Source organism: Vicugna pacos, chromosome 2 (genome assembly GCF_048564905.1).
Source record: "Vicugna pacos chromosome 2, VicPac4, whole genome shotgun sequence".
In the NCBI taxonomy this organism is placed as follows: Eukaryota; Metazoa; Chordata; class Mammalia; order Artiodactyla; family Camelidae; genus Vicugna; species Vicugna pacos.
Genome location: NC_132988.1, coordinates 71,184,391 through 71,202,239, shown reverse-complemented (window position 1 = coordinate 71,202,239; position 17,849 = coordinate 71,184,391). Strand labels below are relative to the sequence as shown.

General features: G+C 35.6%; 1 long non-coding RNA gene across 2 annotated transcripts; it reads left to right on the top strand.

Moving 5' to 3' along the window:
• The first annotated feature begins 88 nt into the window (after window positions 1-88).
• LOC140700229 (uncharacterized) lies at window positions 89-10,656 on the top strand. Of its 2 annotated transcripts, XR_012078579.1 has the most exons (3): window positions 89-403; window positions 4,785-4,966; window positions 10,559-10,656. It is a non-coding gene; the product is annotated as an uncharacterized lncRNA (long non-coding RNA). The 2 variants fall into 2 exon arrangements; XR_012078577.1 differs by lacking the exon at window positions 10,559-10,656 and having other exon boundaries at window positions 4,785-5,230.
• The last annotated feature ends 7,193 nt before the right edge of the window (window positions 10,657-17,849 follow it).

Genomic DNA, 17,849 nt, shown 5'->3' with positions numbered 1-17,849 from the left:
GCATCACAATGGCGGCACCCCTTGATGACTCATGACATTCTGGAATCTATGCATGAGAAAGAAATGAACCCAATGCAGGGGTGGGATGCTTTACATTCTGCATGCTGAGCTGAGACAAGGAGGAACAATTTCAAGAAATTCAAGTAGAGAAGCAACTCCTCTTTATCCTCATCAATTGATGGTTCTCTCACCTAGTAGGCAGTCAAGGGCAGCCCGAAGGGCAAATATTCTTAGCCGACCACTCATGTTGGTACCTGGTATCTGGACCCTGATAATACTTTATGTATAGTGGAAACAAACTCACTTTGACTCTGCTCAGAGGTGTGCTATAGAACCCAGAGCCTCATCATGTGTCTGTTCTCACAGCTGATCTTGAGTTTGTACAGAAAGTGCCGGGGTCTGAGTAAGTATTACCTCACAGTCAATTTTTATGAGTCAATACATGAACTCCCAAACTAAAATTAAGAAATAGTGTGTAAGTAATATTTCAGATGTTATTAACAAATGCTTTAGCTCCAGTTTGATGTCTGTAATTTTCTATATTCTCCTTGGAATGTATCCATGCTAAAGAAGATATAATTTTTAGTTCCCTCAGAAAAGAGGCCTTAAAGGAGCTTGATTGTCAGGCACCTTGACAGAATAAAATATAATTACTTGCCCTTTATATCCATCATGGGATGGATTTTGCAGAGGAGTAGCAGATGGGACTGAAGGCAGTGAATGATTTGATGCAATGGTAAGTAAATATAATATATGATTACAGTTACACAAACAAAAATCAATCCTCTAGGTAGCTCATTTACTCATTAAATATATTTTGAGAACTAAACACTGTTTTAGGCAGTGGGGAAAGAATTTGGAATAAGTCATAGTGTCCTTGTTTTTAAGGACCTTACATTCTATTAAAGAGAAATGCATCATAACCAAGGAAACAATACATAAGATAAATTTAGATAGGAGGAGTGATAGACAGGAAATAAAATATGTGATAGAGAGGACTTGGGATGGTGGAGGAAGGTAATAAAAAGAAATACGTGATACCCCTAGACTTAAGTAGTTCACATTTTCTCTCTAGAGGAAACAGATGGCTGAGTAAACTGGAGAGGATTATTCCACTGAACAATCATAACAGTGTAGAAGAGCAGAGGTAGGCGTGGGCAGGAGTGAGGGATAGAGCAGGCACATACGAGGAGAATGAGGAATGGTGAACAGACAGAGGCCTTAAATTGGGCCTCAAAAATGTGGAGGATTTTAAGACATTGTGGAAGAATTCATTCCAGGAATTATTTCTCGAACACCCTTCTTCGCAGTGAGAGACAAGGGCTCTGGATTTCACTCTCACCAAAGGTCAGCTGATAACCTGAGAATCTTAGCAAAATCCACTCTCTCTTCTCCTCTCTCAAGTCAGTAGGTTTGGTGTGGGGTCCTGGCCTGTGTACGTTTTCACTGATAAAGAACTACTCCACTAGGGGATACGTAAGTGAAAAAAATTAAGGTACATTCAGAGAGGGTGTAAACTGGTGGGGCTGCACATTCATGTAGATGGAAATTTTATTGGAAATGGGAAGGATGGCAAAATGAATTTCAACAGGAAGTATATGAGTAAGTGTGATGAAGACATTAATTTTACTTCTGAGAAACTCATGTTGCAAACTGACTTAAATACTGTCCTTTAAATAGGGAACTATCTTAATGTGGTGAAAATATGTCTGAATATACGACAAAGAAAAATCCTCTTTGCATATAGTTCTTCAGGATCCAATTTGTCACATAAGTGGAATCACATCTACAACCAAATCATGTTGGGTTCTCACTCAATTCTAAATGTAATATCAGAAAACAGATGTCTGCAACCATCATACACTGAATGAGGAAGCATGTTAAATTTTAGCACTATATTCTTTGTACATTTAGGATTTCAGAGTAAGATTTGGCATTTTATTATTTCAGAAAAATAATATATTGAGGGCAGATATTCAGAGTCCTATGAAAGATGTTTATAGACGACCAGTTTTAGTCATTACATAATTATATCCTTGATTTATTATTTCCAAATTAAAAACATACTTTGTATTCACTTAATCTTAACAGACTTCTGCTTTCCTCGTTTTCTTGCACTTTACAGTTTATCCCTGCGGTGTTGCATGTTCAGGGCTGTGTGATGACCACTTTTTCATAGTTGCAGGACTCTCTTATTTGCCCTCTTTTAATCAAAAGCTAACAACATATGCTTACCCCTAAAAATTAAATGATCCTGTTAGAAATGACCCATATTTGATGTGTTTCTATTATCAGTTTAGATACTCCCCTTAAATATTCTTGCCATTTAGCAGAGCTAGGCTGTATTATATATGGACTCTGTTGTATTTTCCCAGGAACACAGCAGGTTTTGTTTCTGAGTTCATTAAGAACCGTTTTAAAATAGCCTAAGTGAAGAAATTACCAATTTGTTGAATAGACACTCATGTACAGTCTGTCCTAGGCAGGGATAGGTTAAACCACAAAGAAAGTGGCCTTTGTATGTCGTATGTCCCAAAGCTGTCTGATAGTGTGCACTGAAATTATGTGGCCAGAATAAAAGTAAATATTTGTAAGTTAATATGGAAAAATACAGATACATGTAGAACTCATAGAAAAAGAGTTGAAAATATAGTTACACATTTTATAAACATTGTGGGTCCTTCAGTGTACTTTCTAAAATCAGTATTTTGGTCTTAAATCTGGGTTTATGTACTCCCAGATGATTCTGCCATTTGCAGAAAATGTCATTTCATTCCTAGATTTTTTCCTTCCATAGGAATTCCAAAAATCACTCATTTTGGTCACTTTGAAAGATAATAAACATTCCAATAAAATACGTTAAATATAGAATTGCTGGATAATTTTGGGATTCTCAAGCACCATCTTATGGCTGTAAGGAAATATTTGGCTTTTCAACAGTACAATTGCCCTGAGGTAAACCTGATATAATAGTGGGGGAGTGCTACTTATGTGATTGGCAAAAATGTTAGAGAACTTTTTTAAGAAATATGAATTTGATCAAATGTTTCCATCTCAAAAACAGCATTTACTAATATTCTTACATTTATTGAGATAGAAAAAATAGAAACTTGATATGTTTTGCTTACAATTACATTTTTGGAAAAAAGTCATACAGTTCACACTATTAAAAGTTATTTTAACTGCCAGACAGCTAAGGACATAATGAGTATTAAAAATTGATGATGTTAAATTTTATGTGTCTAAATTTTCCCAGTTTGGAGTTTTGAAGATATGCCTGTATTTATTTTAAAAATATGCTTCATTTTAATTTTTCTTACAACAATATTGCAATCTTCACAAAATGGTTGGTTTTAATGGTGTTTTCTTGGGAAGAACTAAAGACATATCTTTATTTCTATTGAGTTTGGGTGGTAATATACATACATAGGAGGAAAGAGAAGACTATAAGAAAAGTCTACATTTCTTAGAATTTTATTACTTTTAAGAGTAAAACAAGAAAAAAGTTATATAGACATATTCATTAACATTTTTTAAATGTGTAATACTTGTTGCATAAGAAATGAACAAAACAGTGTGTACAGTTGAAATTTTTAATACATTTACAAATACTTATGTACATATATAAATATATATATATATATATATATATATATATATATATATATATATATACACATGTGTAGAAAAATTTTGAAAGGCTCTATATCAACTATATCTTCGGTTGAGGAATGAACTGCTTACCTGTATGTCCTAACATATGTACAAAGATCACGTATGACTTCTGTTTTTTTAAGTTAAAAACTCCAATCCAGGCAACAAGATGATTTCCCAAGCAAACTGATTTGACATGATTTCTATAATCGATTATATTGGTTTTTCCAATGAGGATGTCAGTTTTGAAAAAAAATGATCACTGAAGCCATCTGTTTTTCCCCATACTTTCTTATCCTTGAACAACTGCTCCCACATCTATGCTGTCCTTTGTCGTGTGGTGTCAAGGAAATAGAGTGAGGTGGTTAAGGCTGCAGCATCTGAGACCAAGACTACTGGATCTTTCCCTTACCAACCAGGATGAATTATTTAAATACTTTATGTATCTAGTTTTCTCATCTCTAAAAAGGAGGTGATAAAAATAACAACTCCTTAACCATTGGATTCTTGTGAGGTTTAAATGTGTTAGTACATGTAAAATACTTGGAACAGTTATCTGACCCTTGAGCATAAATGCTCAAAATATCTTATATATTTTTATTTTTATTAATATGAAGATCAATGGAAAAAGTACTAGGGATTCCAATGGAAAAAAATGTTGATGCATATTTGTGGATGAGGATAGATAAATATTGTTATAACTGAGTTCATAACTCGAGAAGCTTTGCTTACTGTGACAGATAAGCCTGTGAGAATTCAAAACTTTTTTAGAATGATGAAGGCAACAACAGTGAGCCCTGTTCCTGAGGTCTTATTTCAAATGGCTTGCACTGCTGACTCCAGACACATGACAGTTCCAGAACATTACTTGTGGGTAAACTCTAATAGAAAGTCCTTTTCTCACTTTTTCTTTTTTTTTTTTCAGCTGTCTAATCTTTTCTTACCATGTGATTTCATTGTATCATAATTTCCTACAGAATCAGGCAATTTCTGCTGTGAATACATTGTTTATTGGTGAAATTTCTTTCTTCACCATAAACTAACCCAATTGAGCTATTTTTCAATACTAATTACCACATCAATAATTTTGTCAGACTCTACTCAGTGTCCATTCCCTTCTCTTTCCTTAGTAACAGAACGCTGATATTATTCAGATTGACAATGTGTGCAGCTAAAATTATATACCATTTCTCCGGTTTCCTTGAAAACAATGGTGACTGTATGACTAAGTTGTACAAGTGAGGTCTGGAGAACTGTGAGCAGAAGTATGGGTAGAGTTTCCTGGAAGACTTCTTGAAGGTCGCTGATGAAGGTGAGAACTACACTCCTATCGTTCTGCTCCTTTTATTCCTTTCCATTTGCCTAGAATATGGACACTTGGCAGCATCTCCAGGAATCATACTGGATCATGAATTGACCCTGAACCTGAAGGTACATGCAGAGAAGACAGAAAGAGCTTGAATCTCTGATTTGTAGCTGCCCACCAGCCCTGTACTATCTTTTTTAAGCTACTGTCGTTTAAGTTTTTCTGATATGTGTAGTTGACCTCAATATGAAATGATTTGGTAATCAGAAACTCTGGTATTTATTATGACGTTCTCTTCCATACCAATGTCCTCCAGCCAAAGACCATTATGAATACAGCTGAACAACTGCAGTGAGGGAGAATGTACACTATGGAGAACCTTGGGTATTTCAGCAAAAAATTGTGTAGAGTAAGTGTTGATAGGACATAGAGGATTTGGGCTTGTGTTGGGTGATTTAGGGAAGGGTTGAAAGTAAGACATTTTGCTCTTAATTAGATGCTGTCAGGAAGTGGGCGTAGTTCTATGATTGGGTATCTTAATAAATCTTCTATAGAAAGAGAGCGACTAAAGCTGTATTGTTAAAAAAAAAAAATCAGCAATCACCCATAGTAGTCAGAATAGGGGGCTACTTAGTCACTGCTGTGACTTGGACTATGTTCGTGTTCTGTCTGTGTTTAGACATGATTATGAAATGGTCTAGCTTTTGCCATAATCCATCACGGCCATACACTGGCCTTGTCTGATCTTGGTGTTGTGTGAAATTGTTAATGTTCAATAGGAGAACATCAAGGCCAAGGTGATAGTACCAGACCAGCTCCCAGATGTCAGGGGCTGCTTTTCCTTTGTCAGTTGTAATGACACTTGGTGCAGGGTGAGGGCTCAGTTAATGTTGGTTGAATGAATTGAATGAATTAATAGATGTTTAGTAAACAAATCAAGAACATCCAGTTACCACCTGCATGTTGCAGTGACCAAGAGAACATTTGGATGAATTTATATCATTTCTTAAAATAAATTTTTTTCACATAAAAAATCTGTATGAGGGGAGGGTATCAATCAAGTGGTAGAGCTCAAGCCTAGCATGCACACGGTCCTGGCTTCAATCCCCAGTACCTCCATTAAAAACAATAATAAATAAATAAAGCTAATTTCTTCCCCCCCCCAAAAAAAACCCCACAAAAACAATACCAGAAGCAACAACAAAAAAGAAAACTGTACAGTGACTAGGTTAATATGATTGCCAAAGCTAAGTTAAAGAGACATTTGAAATGATACCAAGAATGAGAATTAACTGTATCCAACATGGATCATTTGTGAGAATAGGGGCAGGGAGGCATTCTCTCCATCTGTTCATCACTCTTAATTCCTAGCACAATTTTATGTATGTTGGATGTTCTCAGTAAATAATATTATTTATTGTATACAGGCCCTGATATAAGAACAGAAATCCATTGCTTCCTACACTAAAAAAGCAAACAGTTAAGGTTTCCATTTGCTTTACAGTAAGAGGTACCTCTAACTGGAAAGAGTACCTTTAAGTTGTAAATATTATCATATAATTTAGATAATACATATTGAGAGTTCATGCTCTAAGTACTTTTTATATTTCATGTCATGTGATCTTCATAAAACCCTATAAGGAAGTGTTAGCATTCCCCTGTAACAGATGAGGAAATCGAGGGTTCATATAACTTACTGCAGATCATGTTTATTTGATGGAAGTATGATCCAAACCTAGGTCTTTCTGCCCCAAAGTCCACGCATTTAATCACTATTACATGAAATGACTAGCATAGTACTGGACAAGCAGTAGGGGTTCAAAAGTGTTTTTTAAATGGAAATTAGTTGCTCAATAAACCAAATGCTAATACCATAGTGTAAAAGAACCTAGAAATAAGTTGACTTCTGAGTTTATAATTCATAGAGCAGAGCAGACATGGGAAATAAGTCTAGAAGATCAAAATGGCTCATAAGCCTACAAGATGTTGACTGTTGATGTAAGACTGAAAGACAAATGTGCTAATCTGAAGGGATATTTAAGATGGCTAAAGTTGGCTCTGTCCATTTGAACACATTTCCAGGAAGGGTTTTCTCTGGCCCAAGGAGTCTATCTCTTTTATTCTGGTAGCTGACACACCATTATTGAAAAAAATAGATATATTCATCTCATTCAGTCTAATGCCATTGCAACTTTCTGATTAGAATGTGTCTTTAATTGTCCAAGGTCAGTACAGTCCAGGAGGATTCCCGTAACCAGACACATCAGCAGTCATAATTCTCATGGCAAATTACTAAATTGATATTTGGATTTCTACCTCATTCTCTGCAAGTTTAGTTAGACTACCTCTGAAAGTCAGCTTTCTCCTTCAAGAATGGCCGTGATGGTGTTCTGAACCTGTAAGTCATTCATCCATCCATTCATTCATTCAACGCCTGTTACCTATTATGTATTATGTGTTACCTGCTATATCCTGAGAACTGTGATAGACTTTAGGGATACCAAGATGAAAAAGATAACACTTTTAAACAGTTTACAGTGCAGAAATAGATACAAATGAGAAGCAGACCATTACAATGCATATAAGAAGTGGTGCGATGCTAAGGAAAAGACATGCTACCACGAGATCTACGTAGTGTGGGAATATAGCCTAGACTTAGGAGACTTAGCAAGGCTTCCTGGGAGAAGTGACATCTGGAAAGAATGAGGTGGACTAGTTAGCTGCAGAGTAGATGATTGTGTATATAAGTTCACTGTGGGAATGGGGATAAGGGTGAGGAGAAGGCTAGTGTTCCAGGCAAAGGTAACAGCATTTGCAAAGGCCTGTGTCGAATAAGGACCCAGGGACTGGCTCCTGACAGAGCTCTTCCACTAGCTGGCTGGGCCAGTGTCAGCAGCCTTACAACCTTACAACGAAATAGATCAGCTAAGATATATTTGATGTTTTATCCTTATAACAGCAAGCACTCTTCTTCTGTGATCTCTTTCCTTTTACACGAGCTGCATAAACAGACAGGAAGCCAGTGCCCAGGCAGTCGGTGGCACGCTGCTGGATTTGATCCTTTATGACATCATCTTGCTTTGTTTCATCGTGTTTTGAGAAAGACTGTGGCACTGTTGCTGTGGCAGTTGTGTTAACCATGAGTCATTCCAGAGACCTTAACATATGTAGCATCCTTCATGCACTCAAGAGTTCTCAATATATGCACTGTTTGCAAATGACATGTAGTTCAGGGATTTGGAGCCTACAGTTGGAAGCCTCTAATATAGTTCTGTAAAACTATATAGAAGGAATCAAAGAATGACTTTCACAGTGCAAGATGAAAAAACTTCAGGATTTCAACGTAAATAAAGGCGAATTTTAGTATAGAACAATATTGGAAATAGTACAAAATAGTAGAGAATATTGATATATCTTACACATGAAATCTTCTGTGTGTTATTTAATGTTGATCTGAGTTTTACTCAACACAAGGAATGTCAGTGGCGGGGTAGGATAATGTGGGTGGGTTGCTGTGATGCCTCCTAAATCATTAACATGTCTCTTTGCAGCAACCATGTATTTGTTTTAAGAATATTTTCCCTTCAAATTCTTATATATTCAAGATGTCCAAAGCATATCTTAGAAAAAAAACACATTCAACATGCTTTGTTTATGAGAGAGAAAAAAAAAACTTTTAAATATAAAACCAAAAAAAAAAAAAAAAACTTCCTAGAACCGAGCCTTCTTAAATTCTTCTTGGTATGTCAATGAATAAAGAAAATTGACCAGATCACAGAATTTAAAACAAGCTGTTTCTTCATCTCATTGTTGAATTTTCAAATTAATTATTGGACATGGTTAAGTCAAATCAAGAGCGAAAGTCTGAATAAAATAATTTGGAAGGGTCTTCTGCTTCCACTGCCACTTCCCCAGTGCCAGTTCTCAGATGTAACCCTTGGTGTCCACTTGTTTCTGGGCCTTCTGTTGTTCTTTATAATTTCATATAATGCAGTGGTAGCTCTATTCTTGACTGACCAGTTTTAGACATTGCTTCCTTTCTCCAGTGAAGAAAAAGAAATTTAATAACTACTACTGTCTCCCAATCTCATTAGTCCTCAATTTTTTTGTAACGTTGTAGTTGTAATTTTATCACTTGCCTTTATAACTTTGAACAACATACTTAAAACATTGTTTTGTAAACAACAAGTTTCTTCTGTATAGCACAAGGAACTATATTCAATATCTTGTAGTAATCTACAATGGAAAAGAATATGAAAATAAATATCTATATGTATATGTATGACTGAAACATTATGCTGTGTGCCAGAAATTGACATTATAAACTGACGTATTATACTTCAATAAAAACAAACAAATATTGTCTTGGATTTATTGACTTTTCATAGGGAATATTGACTCTTTTCAAATGAAAAATAAAAACAAGTTCACTTTACTCCTTTCACTTCTCTTTTTGCTTTTTCATTTCCTAGTCTCCTTCCAATGGTTACTACATTAACCTTACCTTATAACTTTGAGGGCTTACGTTATTACTATAATCAGTGTCAGTTGGCTTTTTTATTAGATAATTTTAAGGTTGAAAATACATAGCACTTGTGGCATTCTAGAACTGAGTGATATATTGCATCTGTAGAGAAACAAATGTCATTTAAATTTTGTCACTCAAAGGAGAATCTTCCTAGCATCTCTGGCTATCTCAAGTGTCTTTACTTTCCTTCTCTTCTTGTGGGTTGTAGTCAGCAGCTACTCTTTCTTGAACCATATGTCATGCTCCTTCCTCTTCTCCCCATTTAGTTTTTTCTTTCCCCAGAGTATCTCCTCAGATAAACTTTCTGACATCGGGTGTGTGGGATGTTAGTGGTCCAAGTTCTTATCTATCTTAAAATGTATTTTCTTTTACATTTTGCTGATAGTTGACTACAAATCAAATTCTAGTTTCAAAATAGTTCTGCTCCAAACCTTATAGTCACTGCTTCACTGCCTTCTAATGCTCAGCATTGCTGCCGGCAGGTTCAGGGTCATCAGTCTGCCGCTCACTTCTTTCAGGATACCTCTCATTTGTCTCTGAGAAAGCTTTTAGGATTTTTCTCTTAGGACATCTGGTTATGGATTTTAATTATTGCTTTTAAATCAAAAAGAAAATTTGCATTTTCTTTTAATAGGAAATGTTAATACTTTCCTGTGTAAGTAAACTTAACGTTTTCCAGCTGTAACTTGAACTGAATTTTTAGTGCAATAAGTAAAAAAGCTTAATAGTGCAGACAATGAAATGCAGGTCAGCATTTAAGTTCCTTGATGTATTTTTAAATGGGAAATGTGTGACGATGCATTTTTATCATCAAATATTTTATACAAACAAAAGCATATTTATGATATGTATGTAATGGTACAAGAGAAGTGTTAAAAAAGAGAGAATACTTGGTATTCATTTCCTAGTCTCAGTATAATTGACTGTCACGTTCATTATGTTAGGAAATCATTTGAAATAGATTTCTAATCAGGCATGATGATTTTTTTCCCCAAATGTTTGTTATTTAAAGCATCGATCATCACATTACTGTCTTCCTCTACATGTTTCTTAATGCATTTCCATTACAGAGCTTTAATTTACTTCAAAAGAAACTCAGCCTAAGAGGAACTACGTGGGATACAAAGAAAGAGCCAGACTTGGCTTTCTATAAACATACCATGCACTATGTCTGAGTCATAAGCTTTTTGTTGACTGTTTACTTTCCCTGTTGTCAGCACGATAGCGCTCACACCAACAATCTGGAAGTGAGTTACACGCTATTCTTAATTTATTACAATCAGCTCTTAGTAACTTGGGGACTCATTATGTACTCTGCGAACTGGTTTCTTTTCCTTACTGTGACCTGGAAAATGGTCTTGTGCTACAGCCCTAGAGCCTTTAAAACCAGAACTTTTATCACAATGTCAAAGTGATGAACAAAGAACATCAGAAAAGACAAAATTCAGACAAGTATGATACTTAACTCTGGTTAAAAGATTTAACCAATCTTCACAGAATTCTGCAGTAAACTCTTAAATTCTTTGACATTATCAGAGAGAAAGCTTAAGCTTTTGGCTAAGGTGTTGATGGAGATGATAATTAGTCAAAAAAAAAAAAAGGATTCCTTGACTCTTGAGGGAGATGATCTAACAATTAGGGGGGCTTACACTCTTTATTTTTCTTTAATACATACATTTATCTAAATAATACAGAATATCACTAATCATCAAGGAAATGCAAATTACAGTTGCAACCAGATATCACCTCACACCTGTTAAAATGGCTGGTATCAAAAAGACATGAGAAGTATTGTTGAGAATGTGGAGAAAAGGGAACGCTTTCACAGTGCTGCAGGAGACGTAAATTGGTATAACCATCAGGGAAAATAGCATGGAGGTTCCTCAAAAAATTGAAAATAAAACTACATAATTTAACAATCCCATTTCTGGGTATATATCTGAAGGAAATAGAATCACTATTTCCAAGAGAAATCTGTACCCCATGTTCATTTCAGCATTACTCACCATAGCCAAGACATGGAAACAACTTAAGTGTCCACTGATGGATGAATGGATAAAGAAAACGTGAGATTTTATATATATATTATATATAATATAATATATAAAGTAGAATAAGTCAGACAGAGAAAGACAAATACTGTACAATTTCACTTCTATATGAAATGTAAAAAGACAAACTCAAAAAGAAGCAGAGAGTAGAATGGTGGTTGCTGGGTTGAGGGGAATGGAAGAAATGGGAAGATGTTGGTCAAAGGGTACAAACTTTCAGTTATAAGATGAACAAGTTCCGGGAATCTAAGGTAAAACACAATGAATATTAAAAAAAATTCAATAAAAATTCAATAAAATAATACGAATAATGAGATAAGTATCAAATAATATGAACATTATTGAGTAGTAGATAAAAGCATGGATTTTGGAGTGACAGACTAGCTTCAAATCTTGGTACTTCTAATGGCTACATGCATGACTTGGAAAGTTAATCTCTGATTGCCTCAATTTACTTGTCTACAAAATGGTAGTGTTATTGTGTCTTAACCGATTGTTGTGAAGGTTTACTAAAATAACCCATGTAAAGCACAAGCTAATTTTAAGGACTCAAACATTTTTTCTTAAATGTTTTTCTTCTGCTTTTGCCTGAAATACATTTCCCACTCTTTGACTACCTTGTATTAGCCTTCAATTTAGACAGTAATTCCTCTAACAAAACCTTCCACGACTTTTGCCCCCAAATCCAGGTTGCATGTTCTTTCTACATATGCCCTAAGTACCCTGTACTTCTCCCACCATACTGTGCCACATTGCAATTCCCTCTGGCTGCCACATGTTCCTAATTGCACTAAGATCTTGAGAAGAATGGTATAGTTCATTAAAAACATTTTTTCATCCATACTTATACAGTCAACTGACTTTCCACCAAGGTGCCAAGTCAATTGAAGCAGGAAAGTATTTGTAATAAACATGACTGTAACAACTGGATATCCATGTATCCATATGGAAACAAACTATGACTCCTAACTCATTACATAAAATTAATTCTAGACTCATCTTTGATCTAAATGTAAAACCCAGAGCCTTAAAACTTCTTGAATTGTTCTGTCTACTATGGTTGTCACTAGCTGTATCTATTTAAATTAAATAAAATTTAAAAATCATTTTCTCAGCCATAGTAGGCACATATAAATCCCTGAATAGCTTGATATGCCTAGAAGCCACAGTGTTGGATGGTGCATCTGAGGCAGAATGTTCAGTCATTGAAAGTTCTATTACACTATGCTGTTCTAAAAAAAAAATGTATGCAAATATGTTTAAAACTTTGGTGTAGGCAAAGACTTTCTGGACAGGACATAAAAACATTAAACCATAAAAGAAAAAAATGATATTTTGGACTTCAAATTTTCTGAGTCTCAAAAGTCACTATTAAGAAACTGAATAGACAAGCCACAGACTAGAAAATGTATTTATCATACATATATCTGATGAAGAGTTTGTATCTGTATTATATAAAGAATTCAGTCAAACTGACAATACAAAAATGAACAACCCAATAAAATAATAGGCAAAAACTTGAAAAGACATTACACAAAGAATATATGAATGAGAAAGTACTCAATATCATTAGTTGTCAAGGAAAAAAACTTCTCAATTATGACCTAGCAAATCCACTTCTATATATTTGCTGAAGAGAGCTGAAGGTTGTTCAGAGCAATCATATTTATAATTGCCCCAACAGGAAACTACCCATGTCCATCAACAGAAGAATAGATATGCAAATGGTGGTATATTGGTGTAGTAGAAAAATACTCAACAATAAAGAAGAGAGATACATACAATAACATGGATGAACCTCAAAAGCATTTTATTAAGGGAGAGCAGCCAGACAAAAAAGCTTAAATATTGTACTGTTTCAATTTTATGAGGTCCAAGAATAGGCAAAATTAAGGTACAGGGGCATAATTCAGAAAGTAGATACATTAGGAGCAGGGGAGGGGTGAATTGATTGGAAAATAGACTAAGGAACTTTCTGGGGCTAATAAAAACATTTTATATCTGGCTTTGGGTGATGGCGGCATGTATGTATTGTCCATGTCAAAAACTCATTAAACTGAGGTCAGGGGTCCAGAGTGAGACTCCAGATAGATATGCAAAAAAGGACAGAAACTCAAGGTCTCAATAGAATGAACAAAAGTCTAATTACTGAAACTATATAAGCATATAGTCACCATAATCAGGGAGGGCTGGTGGAGGCACCAATAGTGACCTGAGAAGGACCAACAGCAAACATGGCTAATGTTGAACCACCAAACAGGTGGCCAAGGACACTTTAAATCCTGTCAGCCTCAATAGAAACCCAACTGGTCTTACTATATTGTACAGGGATGGGGCTGTTATAAAGAGTATGTTTGAGAGCAATGAGCCACCAGTTACATCAGGACTTCAATCTTAGATCTCACACTAAAATGGCTACACTTACGCTAGAGGCACCTGCCGTGTTTAGGGAGCAGCTCTTCCTGCTCCACCTCTTCATTCCTGAGGGCTGAGTTAGGAGGAGGGAAGTTACTGTACTCCTTTCCAAAGTTTTCCATTTAAAGCTAAATTTCACTTCTTTCTTCTTTCTTCTTTCTTCCTATCTCATCCTTTCCATATCCATCACCCTAACTTCTCCCTAACCTTAGTTCAAGACATGAGTATTTCCTTAAAAAGTTACAAAGATAGCAAAAAAAAAATATTGTTAAAGGTTGTTCAGCAAAGAACATAAAAAGCAAATTGAGAGGGGCAGAAATTGCACGAAAGGTGGGTGATATCTGCAGTAAGAGAGAAACAAAATCTAAATTCATCTTGAGCCAGATATTTTGGCACAAGATGTAAATGGAGGAAAGGTGGCTCTCTGTTTAGCCTTATTTTCTGCAATAGGAGACATAGTTATATAAAACAAACCAAAAATATTTTTTAAAAATGACAATCCTGATGCCCAGAATTTTACTAGATTTGTTTTCTTCCTTCTGTCCTTCCTTCCTTCCTTTCTCCCTCCCTCTTCTCTTCTTCCTTTTCCTTCATTTTTCCTTCTTCTTCTGATAATAAATTAAGACAAAGTTACAGGGAGAGAAGCATGTTCACAAACAGGCAGAAGAAACAAATTATCAACATTTTTTCCGTATTGCAAGAGATTCTATCATTGCTAAAGCCATCATGTTTAGACACTGTGTAATGTGGAGTAAGGAGTGGGGTCAGTGGTAATCGAGTTGGTTTCCTTTTTCACACATCATCACCCTTTTGGGTCATCATGGTATAGCAAAAAGCATTAGCTTTGGAATCAAAACTAGCTTTAGCTATATGATCTCAAACAGGCTATTCAAAACTCTTTTAACCTCAGTTTCCCCATATGGGTAAATGGGAATAACTAGGAATATTTTATAAGGTTGTTTTGAAAGCTGTGATTGCTCCTGATCCATGGTAGATACCAGTGAAAGTTAGTTCCCTCTGTGTCCTACTTCCTTGGATGATTTATGTCTTTCAGTTCTCCCCCGTGTAACCATTGTTTCCCTTATCATCAACAAAAAAGTAAGACAGATAGAAGTTGATCCTTGGTAATAGAAATAAAAACATCTTCTGTTTGTAAATTACTTCACAGTGTACAAATGTTTTCCCATGCATAAATTAAGAGCATCTAGAGAAAGAAATGAGAGAGTAAGATGAAAGAGAATCCCCAGGACCTATCCATCTTCTGGGTTCTGGCTCATAGAAGGACTAATCCGTATACTTACCCAGAATTTGCTGCTTCTGTTTGCTTCAGCTTTCACATGACCAGTTATATAGTTGCAACATCTAAGCTTCATTCATTGTTTTCATCTGTATAATTTATATCACATATTTTGTTCCATTCATTCTTATTTAATAAATTTTTACTTAATATAAATATATTTTAAAGCACCATGTGCCAGTTGCTTTTCTAGACATAAGAGTTAAGCAGTGAACTAGACATATGAGGTCCCTGTTCTCATTCTAATGTAGCAACACAGACAAACTAATCAATAAATAAAAATAATTCCAAATGTTGATAAGACTATGAAGAAAATAAAATGAGTTAGAGAGGGCTGGGGTTACAGCAGCTACTATACATTGAGAGGGTTGAGGAAGTTCTCTGAGTATGCCTTTGAGCTGGGATGAGTGATGAGGAAACAACATGCAAAGATTTAGGAGGACAATGTTCAAGGCAGAGGAAAAGCAAGAGCAAAATCCCTGAGGCTGGAGTTGTTTGAGGGCATAACATGCTTTCCTAGGAGCCCTTAAAACCAAGCATGCAGTGGAACAAATAATCGTGTTGGAATTGTGTGTTCTATAAAGATGGTAGAGTTACAAGCCTGTCCAGTCGCCCATTCTCAACTGAATAAAATGGACTAAGATTTTTTTTTTCAGTCTCCAAGTTAATAATCTATGCTCATTCACATCTACAAGGAGAACCAGGTTTCTTTGTCCCCAGAAGAGACTTGGTAAATTACTTGATAGAGTGAATTCTATTAAATTTTATTCTTTGACTTTTCCTACCATTTGAGGAAGTGTCCAGAGGAATGGAGGAGTTTTGTTCAGGTTCCCTCCCTGCTTTCACTCCCACTTCCTTTCTTTCTTTCTACAGAGGCAGTGTGACATCCTGGATAAGGAAATGATGTATATCTTCTACCACCCACTTAGAAATACTTTGGTACCATTGGCCATGATTGTTATTCTCTCATCCCCACCCCCATCTCTAGCCTTGCCTACCCAGCATGAGAACATGGAAACTCATTTTGGAATTTGTGAACTAAGTGGTCCCCAAAGTTAACCTTGCTTATCCTTAGGTGGTTATATTAAGGGTGAATTTTTCCATAGTGCAAAGCTGTGTTTTTTTGTAACATATATAAAAAGCTAGTTTTCTTATTTTTAAAGATGTGTCATCTCATAAAACTAGACAATATCAGAAAACAATCTTGATTTTTTTTTCCCAGTGGTTACATCAGTCACTAGTCATTGCATGCTAAAAGGGGGGCCATTTTTCATTTGAGGTGGCCATGTAGCCTTGTTTTATACAGGTGTACCTCATTTTGGCAGTGTATGTTAAAATATTTGCTTACAAAAGATAAATGTTGGTAGTTGGGTAGGAATAACTCTTCATTTTCTTTATTTTAAAGCATTCCTCAGAGAACTATTTTCAGTAGCAAAGATGTCATAGTGCATTTAAAATAAATTCGATTCAGTCACAAATGTAAAGGACATCTCTCACACAGAGGGAATTAAACTGGCTGGATGTAACAAGGGCTTCGGATAAGGGAAACAGTTTGAAGAAGGATATGATATCACTCATCTCTTTAGGAAAGCATTTCTCTGTCTTAGAGTTAGAGCTCCAGGCAGAGGAAACAGGAAGGCGGGGAGAAAATGGACAGGTTCCAGAGGAGACAATGGGTCATGGAGAATGAATGAGTCAACTGGCATCAGAGGGCGTGTAGTGAGGGGATGGGGAAGACAGAAGAAAGGAAGCAGTGGGGCCTTTGAATGCCCTCACTCCCACACCCATATACACACACCAGGCTCCTGGGGTACATGAACAGTCTTCAGTGTCAGGACAGAGTGACTGTGTTCCCCAAGCAACCAAATCACTGCCAGAAACCAGCGTGGCTCTGGGGAAGACTCTGACACACCAAAGTTAGAGAGATGATGAAAGAAGAAGAATCACTTAGATGAGCATTGTAATAGATGAGCATTGTAAATTGTCAGCATTTTGGGCTTCTATTTAGAAAGGGTGGGAAGGAAATGAGAAACCACTTCTTGAAGAGAAGCAACACAAAGAAAGTATGTGGCTTTTAGTTAGTTATTTTAAGGTATCCCAGAGGTCTCTCTATGTTATCTGTGAGATAATTTAACATTTTTATTAATATTTTGTTAATATTTAATATTTTAAGGCAGAAGGGCCATCATTTATGTATCTACTTCTGCACCTCAGACCTCTAGCAGACATACTCCACCTTTGCCCAAGTCTTTTATCATATCTTGTTCATCATATTTACATTCCCAGCATTTAAAATTTCTTAAATTTATGTAACACTTTATATTCCAAGGATCTTAAAATTCTTCACAGAATTTTCTTACTTAATGCTTACACACTTTTAATTAAACAGATGGAAACACTATGTAAATTCATATGCCATAGATAGTAATTAAACCTTATGTGCCCTCTTGAAACAAAGAAATGGACAAAATAAAAATAAGACTGTAGTCTTTCTCAAATTAATATTCTATTTTTTTGACTCTTTTTCTGAAGCAAACCCCAAAATTCTTGGAAATAAAAGTAAAGGACTTTCATTTGACCATCATACCCCTCCAAAAC